This window comes from Lygodium microphyllum, chromosome 16 (assembly GCF_053477565.2).
Source record: "Lygodium microphyllum isolate KBCC chromosome 16, Lygodium_microphyllum_v1.1.10, whole genome shotgun sequence".
In the NCBI taxonomy this organism is placed as follows: Eukaryota; Viridiplantae; Streptophyta; class Polypodiopsida; order Schizaeales; family Lygodiaceae; genus Lygodium; species Lygodium microphyllum.
In genome coordinates, this window is record NC_141150.1 from 11,829,689 (window position 1) to 11,842,507 (window position 12,819).

Genomic DNA, 12,819 nt, shown 5'->3' on the forward strand with positions numbered 1-12,819 from the left:
AATTGCTGTTAGAAGAGGAGAGAGAGACAGGGTTGAACACTAACTGAACCATTCAGGTTCCACACACCTTCTTCTCATTATTCCATAATAGAGTAAAACACACATACAAGAGTAACATAGAGTAAGTGACCCGCTGACTAGACAGACTAACCATAGTCAGGTCACCGACTAGCTAACCAACTTATTTAATGTAGTCACAAGCAGGAGACAGCTATACACTAGCTGTCATGTCGGTAGTACATAAAGACAGTCACACACTACACGGGGAGCTTGACTTCTAACACTCCCCCTCAAGCTCAAGACAGCATCTGCACACCAAGTAGTTGTCTAAAACTACAAAACTTATCTTTACCCAGAGACTTGGTAAAGATATCTGCTACCTGCTCATCAGTCCTCACATGCATAAGATCAACCTTTCCTGCAAGGACCATCTCACAAATAAAGTGGTAGTGTACCTCTATGTGTTTTGTCCTGGCATGGTAAACTGGATTCATGGCCAGGAGTACACTACTCAGATTATCACATAACAATTTCACTGGAGCATCAACCTGGATATCCAAGTCAGCCATAAGCTTGAGCAACCAAGCAATCTCACATGCTGCAAATGCAGCCCCCCTGTACTCTGCCTCAGTACTAGATAAAGCAATCGTAGGCTGCTTCTTACTGCTCCAACTGATCATGCCGCTACCAAAGCCAAAGGCATAGCCACTCGTAGATCGTCTGTCAGTTGAGCATCCTACCCAATCTGCATCTGTGTACCCAATCAGTGTCAAGGGCTTATCTCTGACATAGAACAGCCCATAGTCTACAGTGGACTTAACATACCTCATGATGCGTCTAACTGCATCCAAGTGCGGCTTTCTCGGCTTCTGCATAAACTGACTTATCAGCCCTACTGCATAGCTCAAGTCAGGCCTAGTGATGGTCAAGTAAATCAAACTGCCGACCATCTGCCTGTACATAGTCACATCTTCTACTTCAGCCCCAGTGTTCATGTCTAGCTTTACATTCTGGTCCAGAGGTGTATCCAGTGGTTTGCATTCAGCCATACCATACTTCTTAAGCATTTCCATGGCATAGTGCTTCTGCATCAGCCATAAACCATTTTTAGCTGGTACAACCTCAATACCCAAGAAATACTTCAGATCTCCCAGATCTTTCATGTCAAATTCAGATTTCAGCATCTTCATAGCATATTGAATTCCCATGTCATCATCTCCAGTGATTATCAGGTCATCAACATATATGACCAGCACTACCAAGCCACTGTCAGTCTTCTTTGTAAACAGGCTGTGATCAGCCCTGCCAACAAGAAATCCAAGACTCTGCAAGTAACTGCTGATCCTAGCATGCCAGGCTCTCGGAGCCTGTTTCAGCCTGTATAATGCCTTTTTCAGCCTGCATACATAATGCTGAAAATCAGGGTGCACATACCCTTCCGGCTGAACCATATAGACATCCTCTGCTAGGTCACCGTTAAGAAATGCATTCTTAACATCCATCTGCTGTAATTTCTAGCCTTTAGCAGCAGCCAAGGCAATAACAGTTCGTATGGTTACCATTTTTGCAACCGGACTGAATGTTTCATCATAATCCAAGCCATACTGCTGAGCATATCCTTTAGCGACCAGCCTTGCTTTGTACCTTTCCACACTGCCATCAGACTTACATTTGATTTTATAAACCCATTTGCAGCCAACAGGCTTTTTCCCTTCAGGCAGTGGTACCAAATCCCAAGTCTGATTTTCAGCCAAGGCTTTCATTTCTTCGTCCATAGCCATGCACCAATTTTCATCCTTTGCTGCTTCAGCATAAGTACCTGGTTCTTTGATCTCCATCACTTTTGTCATGTATGCATAATGCTTTGCAGAATAACCAGAGTACGTCAACCTGTCAACAGGGTATCTGACCCTCTGCGATCGTCTAGGCTGTGGTGCACTACTCGATTCACCTCTCTCATGAAGCGGAATGTACCTGTTCTGCCTCGTGCCAGGCGTATAGACAGTCGGAATACCAAGTTCGCTATCTAAAGTATCACTAGACTCATAGCCCGAAGTCATTCTACCAGGTGTCATCATACCATCCTCAATAACTTTCTCTTTTCCTTTGCTGTCCAAGACATCATGTCTCCCCCTCACTGACATACCCGTGTCAGTGGACGGTGAGCCCCTCAATCTCCCTGTCCATGGGGATACTGTCTGACTGATAGGTCCTGTCATAGCAGTGCTCTGCTGCATATCAACTGTAGAGACATGAGTGAAAGGCATATCGGATGGCACTGCAACTGGTGATACATACCAAGAGCCCAACTCATCAAAGATGACATCCCTGCTTACCAAAGTCTCCTTGGTAGAGGGATCATAACATTTGTATGCCTTCTCCTGCGAGTATCCAATGAACACACTCTTATGCGCTTTGGGATCCAGCTTTTTCCTTTTCTCATCTGGAATGTGCACATAAGCAAGACAGCCAAAGACCTTCATGTGTCTTACATCTGGCTTATAGCCATAGAGCCTCTCAAACGGTGTCATGTCATGAATGCCTGCAGTGGGAGTCCTGTTCAGAATATATGCGGCTGTCACAACAGCCTCTGCCCAATAATAAAGCGGAATATGCTTCTCATTCATCATGGCCCTAGCAGCTTCCATCAGAACCCTGTTCTTCCTTTCAGCTACTCCATTTTGCTGCGGAGTGTAGCTGCAGGTTAGCTGCCTACGAATGCCATTTTCAGCCAAAAAATCAGCAAATTCATTGGAGACATACTCCCCACCGCTATCAGATCTCAAGCAAGAGATGTAACACTCAAATTCCTTCTCAACCTGTGCTTTAAATTTCTGAAAAACAGCAAAGACCTCATCTTTTGTTTTCAATATGTAAAGCCAAGTATATCGACTGTAGTCATCAATGAAAGATACATAGTATCTGGAACCCCCCATAGATGCATTATGAGCTGGTCCCCAAACATCAGAGTGCACTAACTGCAGTGGTCGTGTACTCTGTCTTACATGCCTGACAAACGACAATCGTGACTGCTTACCAAACTGGCAAGCCTCGCATACATGACCAATATCTAAATACTGGAATCTAGGTAACCCTGTTACCATCTGCTTCTTTTGCATGGTCTGCAGCCTCTGCAAATTGACATGCCCCACTCTCTTGTGCCAAATCTCTAAGTCCCTGATAGTGCCAGAACCCTGGGCAAACATAGCGGAGTTCAGCTCTGGCAGTGTAGCATCAAGAGTGAACATTCTTCCATTTCTGTGGCCTTTCGCGATCAACTTGCATCCATTGCCAAACTCTTCAATAAAGCAGCCATGCTTATTGAAGCAAACCTGCAAGTTGTGCTCTGTCATTTGGCCCACAGACAATAGGTTCTTCGTAATCGAAGGGACATGCAAAACATCATGAAGATTCTTCTTCCTGCCATCATGTACAACCAGAGGCACTTTGCCCTTATGCTCAATGCTATGCTGCGTGTCATCACCTGTGTATACATATCCATGCTTTTCAGGCACCATATCCATGAACCAATCACCATGAGGGGTCATGTGATTCGATGCCCCCGAGTCAATGTACCACACTGCATCATCAGATGATTTTTTAGCAGCCTTATCTTTGACATATTGCATGGCAAACAGTCTATCACCAGAGTCATCTGCCTGACTGGACGTAGCATAATGTCCATGCTGCTTGCCCTTCTGATTTCCCTACTTCTTCCAGCAATCCTTTGCAATATGCCCATACTTTCCGCAGTAGTGACAATCCTTATCTTTATTTGGATTGTTTGACTGACGCTGCTGCTGCCATGAGCCTCTGCCACGGGAGTTAGATCTCCCCCTGCCTCGAAAGTTGCCACTACCTCTTGCATTTGATGACTGTTGATTGCTATTACTATAGGATGCATTCTGCTGGCCTCCTCTGCCAGATCCATAGCCTCTACCACGGCTACCACGACCATGCTGATTCGAATAAAAAACTGCATCCTTATTCTTTGAGCTGCTGGACCCTGTAGCTAAGCCAAGCTTCACCTCTTCATGAATCAATAACGCAACCAGCTCATTAAAATCAGGCATCTCAGCCCGCATAGATACTGAAGTGTCAAAAGACTTGTACTCCGGACCCAAGCCATTTAAGGTCACTGCAACCATATCCTCATCTTCTACCTGTGAGCCAATAGATACAAGCTGATTTGCTAAGGTTTTAATCTCCGTGACATAGTCCTGTATGGATCTGTTCTTCCTCTCTATGTTATTGAATTTTTGCTTCAGTTGTATCTTCCTGGCATTCGTAGTTGTGCCATAGTACCTGACCAATATGTTCCATGCATCTGCTGGGGATTTACAGTTCATGATCTGCATCACCATAGCATCCGAGATACATAATGATAGCCAATGTAAAACTCTGCGAGCTCTTTCCGTCCAAGCTCGATGCGCTCGTCTTTGATCAGCTGTAGGATTCCTATCTGGAACTTCAGGTTCAGCCTCAACACCTGTCACTAAGTCCCAGTATCCTTTGCCTATCAGAAAGTTCTCCATGCGGAACTTCCATATTGCATAATTGTTGCTATCAAGCTTTTCTCCCACAATCTGGGTTACATTATCAGTTCTATCAGCATTTGCCATGTTGCAAACCTTGCCTGGCTACCTGCAAACCAAGATCTTCTTAACAGTTCAACTTCAGCCAGAAACTGTTTATGACAGTTTTCTGCAATTAATTGCAGAAAAAAAACCAGTAAATTTCAGTCAAATATCAGCTCCAACCAAAGTCACAATCGGTTGATCCAACTCATAAAGACAACTGCCAATACATATGCCTGATGTTGGTTCAGATTTAACTCCTGCAGATCCACTGCCAGGGTCCAAAAGTATGCAGTCCAAACCTGTAAACTGCAATTACAGCAGCCTTTCCAAAGTCAAACTCCACCTGAATACACATAATGCGTGTTCCAAAACTGCTTAGTTGACTGCTGGTACATATGCCACTTCAGACATAAGCCTAGAGACATCAGCCAGTGTATTCTTAACAAGTGCCAATGCCAACAGTTTATGTAAAGATTGCAGTCAATAAACCAGCATAACCCGCTTCAACTAGCTCAACAAAGTCCTTAAATCAGACCATACATTTGCTTCAGTATGTCACCGTCAGTACATGACTATATAGTGACAATACCCTGTCTACATCTGACAAGTAAGTCAAACAAAATATCTGCAATTTATATTCACCCCAAGAAGACAAAACTTCTTTTACTTCAGCTGCAAACTTCCAGTATTCAGTGGCATTTGATGCTCCTCTCAACCCAAAACAATTCTAACATGCATATGACAGCATATATGTCTTTCGGATGTTTGCATCTGTCACTCTGTGCTTCAGTAGAAAGCAAAATGCTTGCTGCCCACAATCCAAGACAGTTTTCAGCCACAAAAAAAAACTTCAGATCTGTGTATTTAAGCCACCAAACTCAGCTTGCAATTGATCAAGACAAGTACATGTAGTCTCCAGCATGTACCTATACTTCACAGGTGCTTCTGGGCATACTCTAGAGCTTCCAATGCTCTTCAAAGTGTTGTAGACTCTATGTATGCTGTGTATACAGCAGTGCAGACAATTTATACAGTTCTGCCCACTCTATTTCAGCTCATATCAGAGCTCAACCACAAGTAGTTACTCCATGTACTTCACAAAGACCTTTTACAGAAGACATACATGCTTCTCATAACCCATTTATGGTGACCATTGATTGCAATAAGCAGTACAGGCCTTCAGCCCAACTAGGCGCAATCACGCTGATTGCAGACCCCTGTTTTCTGTTCCAGCTGATGAAGATGATGATGGTGATGTTGATGCCACACCCAAATGCACTCTAAACAGCCTCCTCAAGGCTCTCAAGAAGCCACAAGCTCTGATCTTGACCCTGGAGTGTGTAGTGAACAAATGCCTACCTGCAGTCCACAATGGCAGCCTGTCTGCACAAAGGAAAAAATGAGTCTTCACTTCCTGGAAGTAGATATTCACTCTCTCCAGCTCTCAGAGATCCACCAAGTCCAGCTCTGATACCATGTTAGAAGAGGAGAGAGAGACAGGGTTGAGCACTAACTGAACCATTCAGGTTCCACACACCTTCTTCTCATTATTCCATAATAGAGTAAAACACACATACAAGAGTAACATAGAGTAAGTGACCCGCTGACTAGACAGACTAACCATAGTCAGGTCACCGACTAGCTAACCAACTTATTTAATGTAGTCACAAGCAGGAGACAGCTATACACTAGCTGTCATGTCGGTAGTACATAAAGACAGTCACACACTACACGGGGAGCTTGACTTCTAACAATTGCCAACTTGCATTGAGAGCAAGGACATGGGACACGCTGATTAAGATACGTCTCGCGGTCTTGAACAATAAGACCTTCTTCGTTTGCCATCTTATCTACATTACAGCAAACGAGGCTTAAATGGATAGCTTTATGGAGATGTACGTCAAGTTGCAAGTTGACCATAAACCTTGCATTGTATATAGTAGTCAAGAGATTTTCCAATGTTATATCTCGGCATTGTATCATGCTCAACGATTTGTTTGTCCCGGTAGATAATTATTTGTTATATCTTGGCTTTGAGTATAAGTAATCCATTTTAAAATTAATGAGCGCCATCTATGAAATTTTATAACTATAGTAATAAAATTTATTTCAATCAATTCTACTCATAGTCATAAGACTTGAGAGAAATTATTCTATACTCAATTTAAGGGTTTCTTCTTCTATAACAATAATTTTGGGTTCATTTTGATGAAGTACGTGGCCCATGGCAAAGCACATTGCATACCATTATCAATAAGTCTATTATCTTAAATTTCCTTCCCCTCCCTCTCTCTCTCTCTTTCTCTCTCTCTCCCTCTCCCTCTCTTTCTCTCTTTCTCTCACCCTCTCCCTCTCTCTCTCGTTCTCTTTTTCTCCCTCTCTTATTTTCTTCCCCTCCCTCTCCCTCTCCCTCTCCCTCTCTTTCTCTTTTTCTTCCTCTCCCTCTCTATCTCTCTTTCTCTCTCATTTCCTAAACAAGCAAAAAATAAAGTGATTTAAACATCCTCCAAGCAAAAGGGAGAGGGAGAGATACAATGCACTCTCCCTCTCTTTCTCTTTCTATCCCTCTCTCATTTCCTTCCCCTTCCTCTCCCTCTCGCTCTCTTTCTCTCTCATTTCCTCTCCTAAACAAGCAAAAAAAAAAGTGATTCAAACATTAAACAAGCAAAAGGGAGAGGGAGAGAGAGAATGCACTCTCCCTCCTTCTCCCTCTCTTTCTCTTTCTCTCCCTCTCTTATTTCCTCCCTCTCCCTCTCCCTCTCCCTCTATTTCTCTTTCTCTTTCTCTTTCTCTTTCTTTCCCTCTCCCTCTCCCTCTCCCTCTCTTTCTCTCTTACTCTCTCGTTTCCTCTCCTAAACAAGCAAAAAAGAAAGTAATTTAAACATTAAACAAGCAAAAGGGAGAGAGAGAGAGAATGCACTCTCCCTCTCTTTCTCTCCCTCTCCCTCTCCCTCTCCCTCTCTTTCTCTCCCTCTCTCTCCCTCTCCCTCTCCTTCTCTTTCATTTCCTCTCCTAAACAAGCAAAAGAGAACGATTTAAACCTTCAACAAGCAAAAGAAAGAGAGAGGGAGACTCACCAATGAGATATGGCGAGTATGGGCGGCTTCTCTTTGCAACGAGGGCTCCTCCTCTCCTTCACGAACAACGGTGGCGGCGGCGGCAGCGGCGGCGGCGGCAGCAAGTCTCTTCCTCTTCTTCTCTCACAAAGCCTTCGCTCTCTCCCTCGCTCTCGCTCTCAAAAGGCGAAGAAAAGAAAATGAAGACGGCGCTCTGGTTTCGGCCGCGCTTTTTTTCCCTGCGGCGTCGCTATTCAAATAGCGACGCCAGTTGCGACGCCAATAGCGACGCCGATATCTGCCGTCGCTAATCGGCGTCGCTAATTGCCCAATTCCTTGTAGTGGTCTTTTTCCTCTCCACATGCATATTCTCTCTCTTATATGCAACCATGAGAACTTTAAGGTACCATCTGCCATAGCTATGTCGTGAAACTCCTGCTCATGTAGATACACAAAAATCCCAACAATTGTGTCACCTAGCTGAGCACCTCAAGAAACAAGCAAGCACACACTAACCTAGGTGGAACCTCAAGATTGAGGCACGTTGTCTATGTATCGAGGCAACATGCACAAGGCCTTAAAGAGCACAACAAGCCAAATCTCAAGCATCAATGATAGTAATCACAAAGAAATGAATGTCGGTGTCTTTTCCAAGTTGGTAGAAGAGGGTGGTCTGCCTCACACATATCCATTCACAGCCCTATGTGTGTGTGTGTGCATACACATGCACCTATGGAAGTGTGCAAAAAAGTATCTAGCAATATACTAAGCAAAAGGAGCAATACATGCAAGGGTTGTGTGAAAGCTTTTGTCGAGATGTATTGTGCTTATCTACTTCATGTGATGTACTTCATTGTTGTCAAGATGTAATGTGCTTATCGACTACATGTGTTGTGCTTCGCCATCATTGTGAATGGACTTGAGTATCCTAGAAGATGTTATTCACAAATTCAAAACATGTTTTAATGTATTCGACCAAGAAAAGACTAAAATTGATATGTTAAAGCATGCGATGCTCAACCTTGATCCATTCCCATGCCAATCCCCACGTTGTCTCCAAGAATCTAGTGTGAGGGGCATAATTATACGTACCATTGTATGCAACTGAAAATAAGTAATCTACGTACCCAGTGAGTTGAAGAGGCCCTCTTCCATAGTAGTCATCACGTGCAGCTCTAGAGATCTGCCTTGCATGGCAACGTCCTGAAAAGAGGATACACAATCAAGGTGGTAAAGCTAGGCACACAAGGCATGGTCCCATGTGTTAAACAATGCCACAAGGTTTCAAAATAGGGCTTTTTAGCACATTTGTGGAAGTTGCAAGTCCGTGTAAACTATGCTCGTGCGAACACTGCCCTGTATGCTAAAAATTAAGGAAAAGGAGAACGCACTCGATACTCTCTCGCAATGTCAATGTGCAAGCAAGGCGGAAACTTTCCTCTTTACACTAGGTGGAAGCTTGATCAAAAAATGCGTGGGCGCATGGATGTTCTAAAAGAAAAGTGTACTAAAAGTCAGAACAATGGCCAAGCCCATTTCACATGTTTTGGGCATGAATTCAGAGCAAGAGACATGAATGGATACTCACTCCCGGTCTCATGGGAGACATGCGCGAAGAAAGCGGCCATCTCTCGCTTTTGGATGGCGGCTGTGCCGAATGCCGGAAAGGCGGCGGCGGCGGCGAGGAAGGCGGCGCGGCTGTAGAAGCCAGGCGAGCAGCGATTGCCGCTAGGATCCTGGGCCTCGTGGCGCGCCGGCAACAACTTCTCGAACACGTCCTGGGACAATGGCACCCACGTCGGCCCGGCAGCAGCACCACGACGTCGTCCACGGCATCACCATCATCATCGCACAGCAGTAACACCATAACAACTTCTGGACGTGCTTCGTATTGCTGCCACTGCTGCTGCCGGTCGACGAGTCCATCACGGCGGCCGCCACGAAGCAACAACAAGGATCACAGTAAGTATATCGGAGACAACTCGCGAGAGAGAGCTTGTGTTGGCCGCTCCGGAACTCGGTGTGTGTCTACTCCATTAAAGGCCTTATGGCGCACGCTATCCGGCACTCTTGCCATTTGACTTTTAAAGCCAAGAGAGTCGCTTTGAGACCCATCCCTGCACCTTTGCCAAAACACGCACACGCAACGCGCAGTCATAGCCGTAGGCGTAGGCTCTTTTTCAAAGGGCTTTTCCATCAAACGGCATTTTTAATAAGAAAGAGATATTTACATATATTCCCGAAGGCGAACCCGAGGGAGAGACCAGACTTTTTACTCAACTTTCCTAAGAGGCCTGTAGTAAAAGGCCATGTAGCTAGATACCTTTTTACCAAGCTGTCCAAAGCCTCGGCGGTCTTCCGTTCTTGATAGCTTCAAAACGATGTATATCTCGGGCATTTCCCCAGAAAGTGAGCATTTGGGCGCCTCCAAATGCCCCTCGAGTTGCCCAAAGTGTCCAAAAAACAGCTCCTCTTACATCTATCTTGCCATGCAGCCCTGCCTTCTCCACGCATTTCAATAGCGATTCCCGTAGCGTTGGAGGTTAGTCAAATGCGCACCTCTCAAGTCACATGCCTCCTCTGAATCCAAGTCCTGAATGTTGTAAGGCCACCAAATGAGGAGAAGCCATGATGGGCTTAGGACATGGGTACGGTTCCCAATTTAGACTCCAGAAGGGGCCTACCCTTGAAGACAACATGATTATAAGATGGCTTGTGTGGACTTCACCATTGGGTTCACTCGGGAAAGGGTTAATTATGTGCTCTGGGTGATGAGTTATGGGGATTTCGAGGATCTTCTTGGGAGTATTCTCAGGAAGTAGTGAATGGTAGATCCAATGGACCAGGTGGGTGGTGAGTTAAGATGAAAACAAATGTGAGTGGTGATTTAAGGGGAAGTATATCTCTACTCTCTCTATATTCACGAAAATTACAATCAGCATCGACATTACTCTCTTTTTGAGACATGTTGGTCGTGGCTTGTTGGCTGCCCTACTTCGATGAGTCTTTGATCATTGTACATTTTATTGTGTTGACCTCCCACAATCTGAGAGAGGGTCTTAGCAAAGTGCATATCTTGGGTGATAGTGCCTAATTCCCATTTTTGTTTTATGCTAGACGTGTGATCAAATGTTGCCTAACTAGTATTTTGGGCTACATTTATTGTTGGTCGATTGGTCATTAACATTGTATTACTGTTTACTTGTTTATAGGTAGCCTTTTCTCCATTATTTTGTACACTCAGATAATTGTTTCCATTTGAAAGAGGGAAACTATTGCACTCTATTGGTTGCCTACAACTCGTGCCATTGTACACACTCTTGAGCCTTGTCCATTTCCCAAGTTTATTCTCTCTCAGCTCATTGTGTTATTATTGTTTTGTTATTTTTTCCTTTGTGTTTATAGCAAATATGTCAGTATCACCTCTTTGCTTTCATAAATTGCTCACATGCTTCTAATAGCCAGTGAGATCAGGTTGTCCCCCCCCCCCCCCCAAACCTCTGAGTTCATTGTGTTCTTGTTGTTCTGTTGTTTTTTTCTTTGTGTTTACAACAAATGTAGCGGCATCACCTCTTTGCTTCCATTGCTCACATGTTTCTAATAGCCCATGATCAAGTTGCACCTTGCCACCCCCACATCATTCATGTTTCCTCTTTCCTCTACCAAAAAAAGGCATATCTCCTTTATCTCATGCTCATGGTACCCCAAGTGCGCTTTCTTGTCCTTCCCAATCTCTCCCCTAACCAAAAGCTAGATTTGGCTTATAAGATTTCAGTACAACCCCTCATCCCTAACCTATTATACTAGGCCAAGCCATAAGAGATTTGGGATGAGTTAGTTGGATTTTCCTTTTCATGCTATTTCCAAGAATTAAGAAAAGCCATCAAGATCCCAAAACACAACACCAATAGTCTGGATGTGTCAAATGATGATTGAGTGATTCATACCTAAGGTAAATGATGCATCATAAGGTGAAAATAAAATAGAGCTCCTTGCCTCATTTGTAAGAGTCTACTAGCACTAATACAATTTGTACAAGAGTGAACCCAACTCTCCGATTTTAATCATAAAACAGCAGTGCAACTACTTCATGCACATTATAGATGATGGTTCCTAAATTGTCATAGTATAATCTAAAAATTAGAGTCCACCCCAAATAATAATCAACACATTGCAATCATTCTTGATTAGCATATCATTGCTTTCTATGGGCAACATTTACCCCACCTCCTAGATGAGTATTAATCTCATGGCACTCACCATTGTAGATGAGAGAGAAACAAAAATGGGATGTGAGGTAGAAATTAAGTACTACAAGAGGGTTGAGAGAGACAAACACACAATAGAGTTTAACATATACAATGAATGGTATCCTTATTCTTTATTATCTTCACTTATATCGGATTATATAGTATGTACTTATACAAGTAGTGGCCACCCAGCTATTGACCATTGTCCTTTACCCTAGCAACCTCCCACTAAAAGGCAACTTGGCTATTGGCCACCCCAATAGCCTCCCACTTAAAAGACAATGTGTCTTTATGGAAGTACAGGAAGATAGTGAAGATACTATCCAATCTGCACTCTACAATATGTAAAGAACTTACAAGGTAAAGATTCTATGAATGTAGATAGATCTCTTGCAATACCCAAGCCTCCCACTAGACGAGTAAGCCATATAGCTTCCTTCTAGGCCTCAGTGGAACTACAATATACCGCCTTACGAGTGGACAAAGTTGTACACGTGGGTGCAATCCAAAGATCTAAGAGACTACCATGGTTGGATTTGGATATTTGGGGTATCCCATAAAAAGGATATATACACATGAAAAAGTGTTATCCACCATGTCCTCTAGTAACCAGGCACAATAGGTAAGCAATAGTAGGGTGCAGAGGTAAAGGTGAACTATTGTCACTTAATCAGTTCCAATACTGACATCAAAACACAGTGGGGGCAGCTTGTCTTCATAAGTGGTTACTAGTTGTCGGAGGAGCTTGATGAGGAGGCAAAGACAATTATGGGTGGTAATGAAGGAGGCTCCATGCAACTGGCCAAATCTCTTGCAAAATGAGCACAAAAAGGGACCAAGTTAATGGGCTCAAATAGGTAGGTTTTGTTAGCATGCTCCTTTTCTTGATGCTCTTGGCTATGCCTTCTTGGGTAGGGACGGAAGAGTTAGTCT

The 12,819-nt window shown here is 43.8% G+C and overlaps 1 long non-coding RNA gene across 1 annotated transcript in view; it reads right to left on the minus strand.

The window, feature by feature from the left end:
* Positions 1 to 8,869, minus strand: part of LOC148022528 (uncharacterized) — a 47,977-nt gene extending 39,108 nt beyond the window's left edge. Inside the window, exons 1-2 of the long non-coding RNA XR_015693477.1 lie at positions 8,764 to 8,869; positions 7,658 to 8,071 (exon numbers count right to left, since the gene is read on the minus strand). This is a non-coding gene — a long non-coding RNA (uncharacterized LOC148022528). The remainder of the gene's footprint in view (positions 1 to 7,657; positions 8,072 to 8,763) is intronic.
* Between the last annotated feature and the right edge of the window lie 3,950 nt (positions 8,870 to 12,819).